Below are 7,500 nucleotides of genomic sequence, written 5' to 3' on the forward strand. Positions count from 1 at the left end.
TGCCGTCAGGTCAAGCAAAGGCTTCGTGAACGTAAACAAAATGACTCTGCAATTGCGATTTGACGTGATTATTACATTATCAAGTCTCAGGATAAAATGATTATGCACATTATGTTTAATATGTAGACGGTTTATCCTTATAACTCCGCATAACTGAAAGTAACTTTATAGCTTGGCGATCGAATTCTGTAACTTTATAGTGAGAGAGTTTAGCTGGATCAGCTGGATCGATACAAAATGTCGACCAATGATATAACTTCCTCAGTCCTATCGTAAAACGAAATTACTCCGCTTGGTGGTACTTACGTAGTTAATTTCCAGAATGAAATTAGTTAAACGTGTTTTCCTATCCTTCAAATTTTCCAACCACAAACTTCCAATCTGTCCTAACCAGTCTTATCACAAAATGACTGACAATCAAAACCTCCATGTTGAAATGATGTCCTCATTTCCAGGCTTTCTCGCTTTATGGGAAGGAAACAAGAGAGACCCTGAGAGCGAGGTTTAACCACGGTCCATCAGGCAGCCCAAGTTGTTCGCGTCACTACCTTGCATACGGCGAGAGCCACTGAAATTTAAACTGACCAATCAGAATTCAGCGAGAGGGAAAAACTGTGCTATCCTTGTGCTATCCGACGTCACGCCAATTGTTTACATTCTGATTGGTTAGATCGGTGGACATTCGCTCAGCCTTCTCTTGTGACTCTCTTGACCGTCGCTTCTTTGAACATGACTCATTGTTCTGGCAATCAATTTGCCAATCCACTTTATCCAGTTTATGGATTGGTCTAACATGTGATTAACAACCAGGATCGCTTTTGAACTTTATTCTGTAGAAGAAGAAGACGTTGCTGAGTGAACATTTTTACGACGAAATCCCTTGGTTTGTACTGTTCAGCACTTTGATGTCCGATAACTGATCAATCACATTTGGTCGTCTGACCATATGAAGTTTTTTCAGCTCTTGTTTGTGTCCATCATGATCGAATTTCAGGTGAAGCGCTATGCTGCTTTATGCCAACTTCGGTGGCTTGTGATGAGCTTGCCTGCTGCCCAAATTGTTGTTGTATTTGAAACAATTTTTCGTTCATCTGCTGTGCCAGACAACAAACAATCCTGTCGGGTGTTCCATGTGCTTGGTGAGTCTTGCACGACCATCGTCTATCAGATCTGGATTGGAGTTTTCTTTCAGTGATTACAACTTGCGATCGTTCTGCAAACATCTACGTAGCATGCAGCACTTTTTAGTGACGCGAGGATCCCCGGTCCGTTTTGCTGTTTTAAACGGAGTCCTGCCTTTTGTGAGCAGTTTGTCTTCAGTGCTTGTACTTTTTCGTTTGTTCCTGGTGGCACAAAGTAACTTTGATGATTTCAAAGGACTTGAATCCTTAATTGAATTAGCGATTTTTTTTATTAAGGAACCATTAAGTGAATGTTACACAAAATTAGGAGAAACTGTTGGTTGAATAGACAATATTTGTAGACATAATTATCTACCCAGTTTAAGTACCTAGCTCAACAAGTTGTTTGGCTCCACAAGTTTCAGTTTCAGGCCAGGTACCCGAATTCACCCAGGTACTGTTGCACACTACCATAGTTCTTTGGAAATTGAATAGCTCCTTGAACACCTGGTTGCTTGACAAGAAACTTGATGTGTTTGTTCTCTACATTGGTGAATGCAGCCACTAACTGTCCATTGTGGATAAACTCCAGACCAACTCTTCTTTCAATTTAATCTTTGTTCTTCGCAGGGCATCAATAATGGTGTCTCTTGTAAAATTTTAGTTTAAAGAGTTTGTTTAAGTTATTTCCCATTTCATAGGGCACTGTGGTTGCTAGATTCACTTTCAAACTTATCATGGAAATGTAAATCAATACCAGTGAAAAGTCAGTCCCTTGAATTGTTGATAGAAAATTTATTTAAATGCATATTGAAACATCAGTTGAGGAATATTTTTTTCCCACTTTGTGAACCTAACATACATTGCTGCCATTTGTTTATTGCTTGGTCATTCAATGTCTTGATCACATCAAGTAATTTATTTTTTAGGTATTGTGTATCTTAATCTAAAAACTTAACTGGTTGCTTTTTGGAGCCCTTTTGCGGCATATTTAGATAGGCAGGAAATGTTCCACATTTTATGGTAAATAGTTCTGCATAGTTTTAAGGAACATTGGAGCCAAATCTAATTGAATATGAGGCTAAAATATGCTGTTTGACATTTTGTGAATTTAAAGACTATTAATATTGTTTGCGCTTGTTTTAAAAGGCTTAAGGTTGGCACTCAAAAGTGTTCCTTCTATGATCTTATTCTGTAAAGATTACCTTGGGAGAATAGGATCAAGGCTAGTTTTTTCTTCTAGCTTCTTTCCCCAGTGCCCTCTGAGAATGGAGTTGATTTGGTTTTGCCCAATGCCTAAACCAGCCAGCCACAAGGAATACTTCATGGTGCTTTTTTACAAACATGGGCATGAGGGTGCTCGTAAGCATCTGAGCATTGTTTCGCATGCTAAAGTGTTATTATAAATAATCTATTTCTCTAAGAGAGTCTTCTTTTCTTGTTGGTCATTAAAAAATATTTGGAATAGTTTGTTTGAGCTGTTGGATAGACGCAGAACATTTGATGAGGCCCTCCTGGGGAGAGGAGTCCTTGTTCCCTTTACATATTTGCTTTTGTTTCCTTGTTCCCCAAATTACTTTCAAACTTGTTCCCAGCTTTTTGGTCCCTAAAATTTAAATTGGTTTTCTTCCCTTGTTCCCTAAAATATTTTGATATTGTTAAAAAAACCAGTGAGGAACATTAAATTTTAGTTACCTAAATTTTGAAATTTTAGATACTAGATATTTTATTCATATTCTTACATTTTTATGTATATATTTCTTTTTTTCTTTAATATTATTTTGTGGAAAACCTGTAAAATAGCTTCAGCTAAGTGTTTCTACCCACGTTAAATAAAGAATATGTATGTATGTACGTATGTTACTCTGTTCCCCAGTTTAAATTAGCCATGTTCTTTTCTTCCCCAAACCCCTGGGAGTGCCTCTTTGTTGATGTTGATTCTCTTATTGGCCTAATAGCAATTCACTGTTGAATTGCAATACACAGCAAGTTCTTATTTGGGATTGAGGGAAAAATAAATTTTCGCACAATAAAAGAAACACAATTTTGACTGCCCCTTCTAGATCTTGCTCTTTTCAGACATGAACCAGCGGGAGGGCAAGCTCTAGAAACTCTTCCTTAGCGAGCCTTCCACTGAAAAACTCTCCAAGTCTGGCTGTCCGGTGTTAGGGGCCGAGGGTTTTGTGCAAAATTCATCAGCGGCTTCCTTGCAGCTTCTAAAAGGTGATCCTTCGGGCAATGGTTAGTAAACGTTTTGTAGTGCTTATACAAATTTTCGCTACGTGAAAATGTATGTTCACACGAAAAAAATATCAGCTTGACAATTTTTCTTTCCCGATACTCCATTTAAAATGAACGTGAGCGCCATTAGTAATAAAGGGCCAGAAAAGCATTTAAAACATTTTGTGGCAATTTTTTTGTCAACAAACTTGGGTTGTCGGCGAGCAGAATTCGAACGTGACCTCTTGTGCTTTGGCTTTTATTTGTGCTTTTTCTAACTATTCTAAGACGAATTCAGGCTGGTATTTTCGAATCAAGTGCAAGAAGACGGCAAAACCGTATCGATATTTATTTGAGTTAACTTCGCGAATAAAGACTTTGACCGCCTCCTTGCGTAGATCAACAACGATGTCATTTACGAACAACCGAAATGCACTGTTTCCGGTGAAGGGGCAAATGATTGACAGGATAGCACAGTTTTGACTGCCGCGCGCACTGCGGGCGCAGGTTCCGTATGCAAGGTAGAGAGCGTGTAATAATTATTTACTAGTGGGAAGATGACCTTTGAGTGCAAGCGGTATTGGGTTACAGGCAGCCGTTGAGAATTTAAACGCGTTATAAGACTTTGTCTGGGAAATAGAATACCGTCGATTATAAAGCCTAAGAAACCGCTCAATTTAACGTTCATTCAATAAAATGAATAAAACTCCCCTCTGGTGTATTCTTGTGCGTTTTGGTGCTTATTTTACCGTTTCGGGTATTCCGTGAAATCACTGTCCTAAGACGAAGTTCGTCTTAGGATAGTGATTTCACGAACTTCGTCTTAGGACAGTGATTTCACGGAATACCCGAAACGGTAAAGTAAGCACCAAAACGCACAAGAATGCACCAGAGGTGAGTCAGTTTTATTCATTTTATTGAATGAACGTTAAATTGAGCGTTTTGTTAGGCTTTATAATCACGATATTTTATTTCCCATACAAAGTCTTATAGCGCGTTTAAATTCTCAACGGCTGCCTGTAACCCAATACCGCTTGCACTCAAAGGTCATTTTCCCACATAGTAAGTAATTATTACAGGCTGATCTTTAGTGACGCGAACTTAGGCTGCCTTTGGTTTAACATGGCGACCTTCACTCAAGGATTCCACAGCAGCAAACTTGAGGAACAGCCGGAGGTGACTTTATCACACGGTCCCACCGACTCGCCTATAAGGAAGAGGGCGCTCTACGATTCATCGCTGGTACCTAATGTGACGGGATTTTCTCAAGCTGTGATACCTTTGGGATCATCTGTGGAAAGGTATGTCCACGCATCGAAGTACGAGACCTTCTTTTGTTTGAATGGTCAAGGAAAGCTTATCGTCGGGCAGAATGAGGAGCCGTGCGGTGAAGACCACGAACTGCCTTTAGAGAAGGGATGCTGTATTACAGTGGCGCCAAGGTTCTGGCATTCAGTTCACAATACTGGAGATCAAGATTTGGTAGTTATTTACTTTGGCGTAGCGTGTTCCGTTTGACTCGCTGATGCATTTCATTGAAGGAGCTTTGGTTAATCGCAAACTGTGCAAGTGGTGTGAAGGATGCATATATCTTCATTACAGAGAGTCGGGTTTGCAGGGTTGGAAGTTAGAGCTCTGCCACTCGCCCACGCGAGTGTAAATTGAAATCGTACGGATGGTTTACGTCATATTGTTTATTGTTTATTGCTTTATTGTTACATATCAGACTCTGAGAAATGCATGAGAGCAGCCAAAGGCGGAGGCTTAAATGGCATATGGACTTACATACCGCACTTTCATAGAAACTGCGGCGTACGGATTTTTTGACACAAACAACGAGTGAATACAACTCCGTACAAAGCACTTTGTATGTCGTTAGCTGTTTATTACACATAAGACGAAAATTTTCATTTAAATAGTTTTCTGAACGCAAATTAGAAACAAAAACTCACTAACAATAGAAGCAAATGCAAACTTAATTTAATTTGATAACAAAGTACAATTTGCACGAGATGCATGAGTGATCGGCTTGGAAAGGCCTTTACGCTATCGTTGATTGGTTATACTTCCACAAGTGAAAGAGCTGTACGCCATTCTGATTGGCTGTATCTAAATCTTCGTATAGATTTGTACAAATGAGCTTTATGGAATACAATTCTCATGTTCTGTGTAATAAAGTAGATTACAGTACATGCATGTTGCCCATTTTCCGGCATTTATAGTTTGTAATCGGTTTAACTTCATGAACACGCACCAAAAATTTATTAGTTTCTATCAAATAAAGTTCATTTACCTACCCTTAAAATGTTCAAAGGTTGGCCGCCTTCCTCCAGTATTATAGAAATTATGACATTTTTGGCAAAGCTAGTAAGTTGCCCAGTTTCCGGCCAGCTAGTCCAGTTTCCGGCCATCGAGATATAGAACATTTCCTCGAGACCGCTCGACTTTCAGTTGACTAAAACCGACTGGTCAGTCCCTTCGCTATCTAAAAATGGCCTAGTGACCGTACATAAGTTCTTCCAAGCAAAATAATTACTGAAGGGTGGATGGTATTTGCGTGGCACATATTTCATTCCTGTAGCAAATACGTGCGAGTTATAATGTGTCTCTAGGAGGCCGGAAACGGGCACAGTAGCTCCAAATCTTCGTTAAGAGTTTGGCTGCTGAAATTTAAAAACAGCTAAATTCTAGCTTGTGATGACAGAACCCCTAATCAATCTTATCTTTGATCTAAAGTCTGTCAAAAACTTATGAAGCTCCTTCATTCGCTCTAGGTCTTGACATTAGAAAGTTCTTGAGAATTCTAGAATTGCTCCAGTTAGAAGAGTTCTATATAGTGCTGAATTAAATATAAATTAAAAACGTCTGACAATATAAAGTTCAATAGCATTCTAGATAAAATGGTCGTAAGTGCAAAGTTCTAAAGTTTTAAGTTCTAGAGACCCAAGTTCTAGAGTCCGACATGTTACATGTTGCCCTCAGTGGGCTGTAGAATGTCTAGAGTTCTAGTCAGAATAGCTAGAGTCTCTAAGTGAGATCTAGAACGTCTAAACTGCACTCTTATGGTTAACCCTGACCCTAGAACTTTAGAAATTTTTGCATCTCCATAGGGATTTGTTTGATATCCTTGAACTTACTGTAAGAAATCTTAGAGATTTGAGAACACCCAAAAGGACTTTACCTATTTGTGAGCTTTTACAAAATTTTCACTCACAACATGGACCATGGATATTGTAGAACTTTAGAATCTTTAGAGATTTTAGAACCCCCAGACGGTTTATTTGATATTATAGAACTAGAAATTTTAGAAATTTTAGAACACTCAAAAAGACTAACCTTTTTTGGAGCTTTAGAAATTTTAGACTGACAACATGGACCGAGGATAATGTAGAACATATAGAGATTTAAGACCTCCGAAAGGGATCATTTGATATTCTAGAACTTTCGAGATTTTAGAACTCCCGAAAACGATCATTTGATGTTGTAGAACCTAAGGAGTTTTATGATGTCCATAATGTTCGCTTAGTAAAATATATTCTAAATACAAGGCTAGAAAGGTTATCAAATGGTTAAAATTTAAAATGTTTGAACTAAACGTTTTAGGCTGTTTGCCATCATCAGGGTTAAAAAATGATGACCGGCCACATGTACATATATATCCTCTCTAATTCCCGATGGGATACGTTTCGACACATAGGAAATAACTTGTTCGTTCAAACTGGGGCGCAGTTGTTGTATCATTAGCCTCTCGACGATCCTGCGCTTCTGGAATGTTTGCGCTGAGGAGAGAACACACTAACTGAAAGAATGTGATGGGTTTTTCCCACAGGTGTTTTGAATATTCAGAGGTGTAAACAGGAATTGAATGCTCCGCAATTCGCACTGCTAAGTTTCTCACAGTCTCGCCAATACATTATACCGTTCTTTCGACCACAACGACTGACGAAAGGCCAGTTTTGGCCACAAGAATAACAGCAAAAAAAGCACTACTTTGTCGAGACCTTTCTATGAGGAAAATTTGTCCAGGAACCAAACGTCTACATTAACAGCGCACAACAGGGCTACTCGTTGGTAACTGGACAGAAATGTTCTTCTCCCTTTTTCCTCCGGTCGCTTCAACCTTTTGATGAAGACCAGTCTCGTGCTTCTCAAGTTGCCT

The 7,500-nt window shown here is 39.0% G+C and overlaps 1 protein-coding gene across 5 annotated transcripts in view; it reads right to left on the bottom strand.

Annotated features, from left to right (window-relative positions):
* LOC137974438 (tetratricopeptide repeat protein 28-like) overlaps window positions 1-7,500 on the bottom strand; it is a 91,965-nt gene that overhangs the window by 33,268 nt on the left and 51,197 nt on the right. For 4 of the 5 annotated variants that reach the window (XR_011117460.1, XR_011117459.1, XM_068821414.1 and 1 more), the window contains exons 1-2: window positions 307-437; window positions 1-46 (exon numbers count right to left, since the gene is read on the bottom strand). The exon at window positions 1-46 is cut by the window's left edge and continues 25 nt beyond it. The exons of the other annotated variant lie outside the window; for it this stretch is intronic. The gene's annotated coding sequence lies outside the window, so the exon portion shown is untranslated. Of the gene's footprint in view, window positions 47-306; window positions 438-7,500 lie in introns of those variants that run through there. 5 annotated transcript variants of the gene reach the window in all.

The sequence above is a fragment of the Montipora foliosa genome, chromosome 10 (assembly GCF_036669935.1).
Source record: "Montipora foliosa isolate CH-2021 chromosome 10, ASM3666993v2, whole genome shotgun sequence".
NCBI classification, from domain to species: Eukaryota; Metazoa; Cnidaria; class Anthozoa; order Scleractinia; family Acroporidae; genus Montipora; species Montipora foliosa.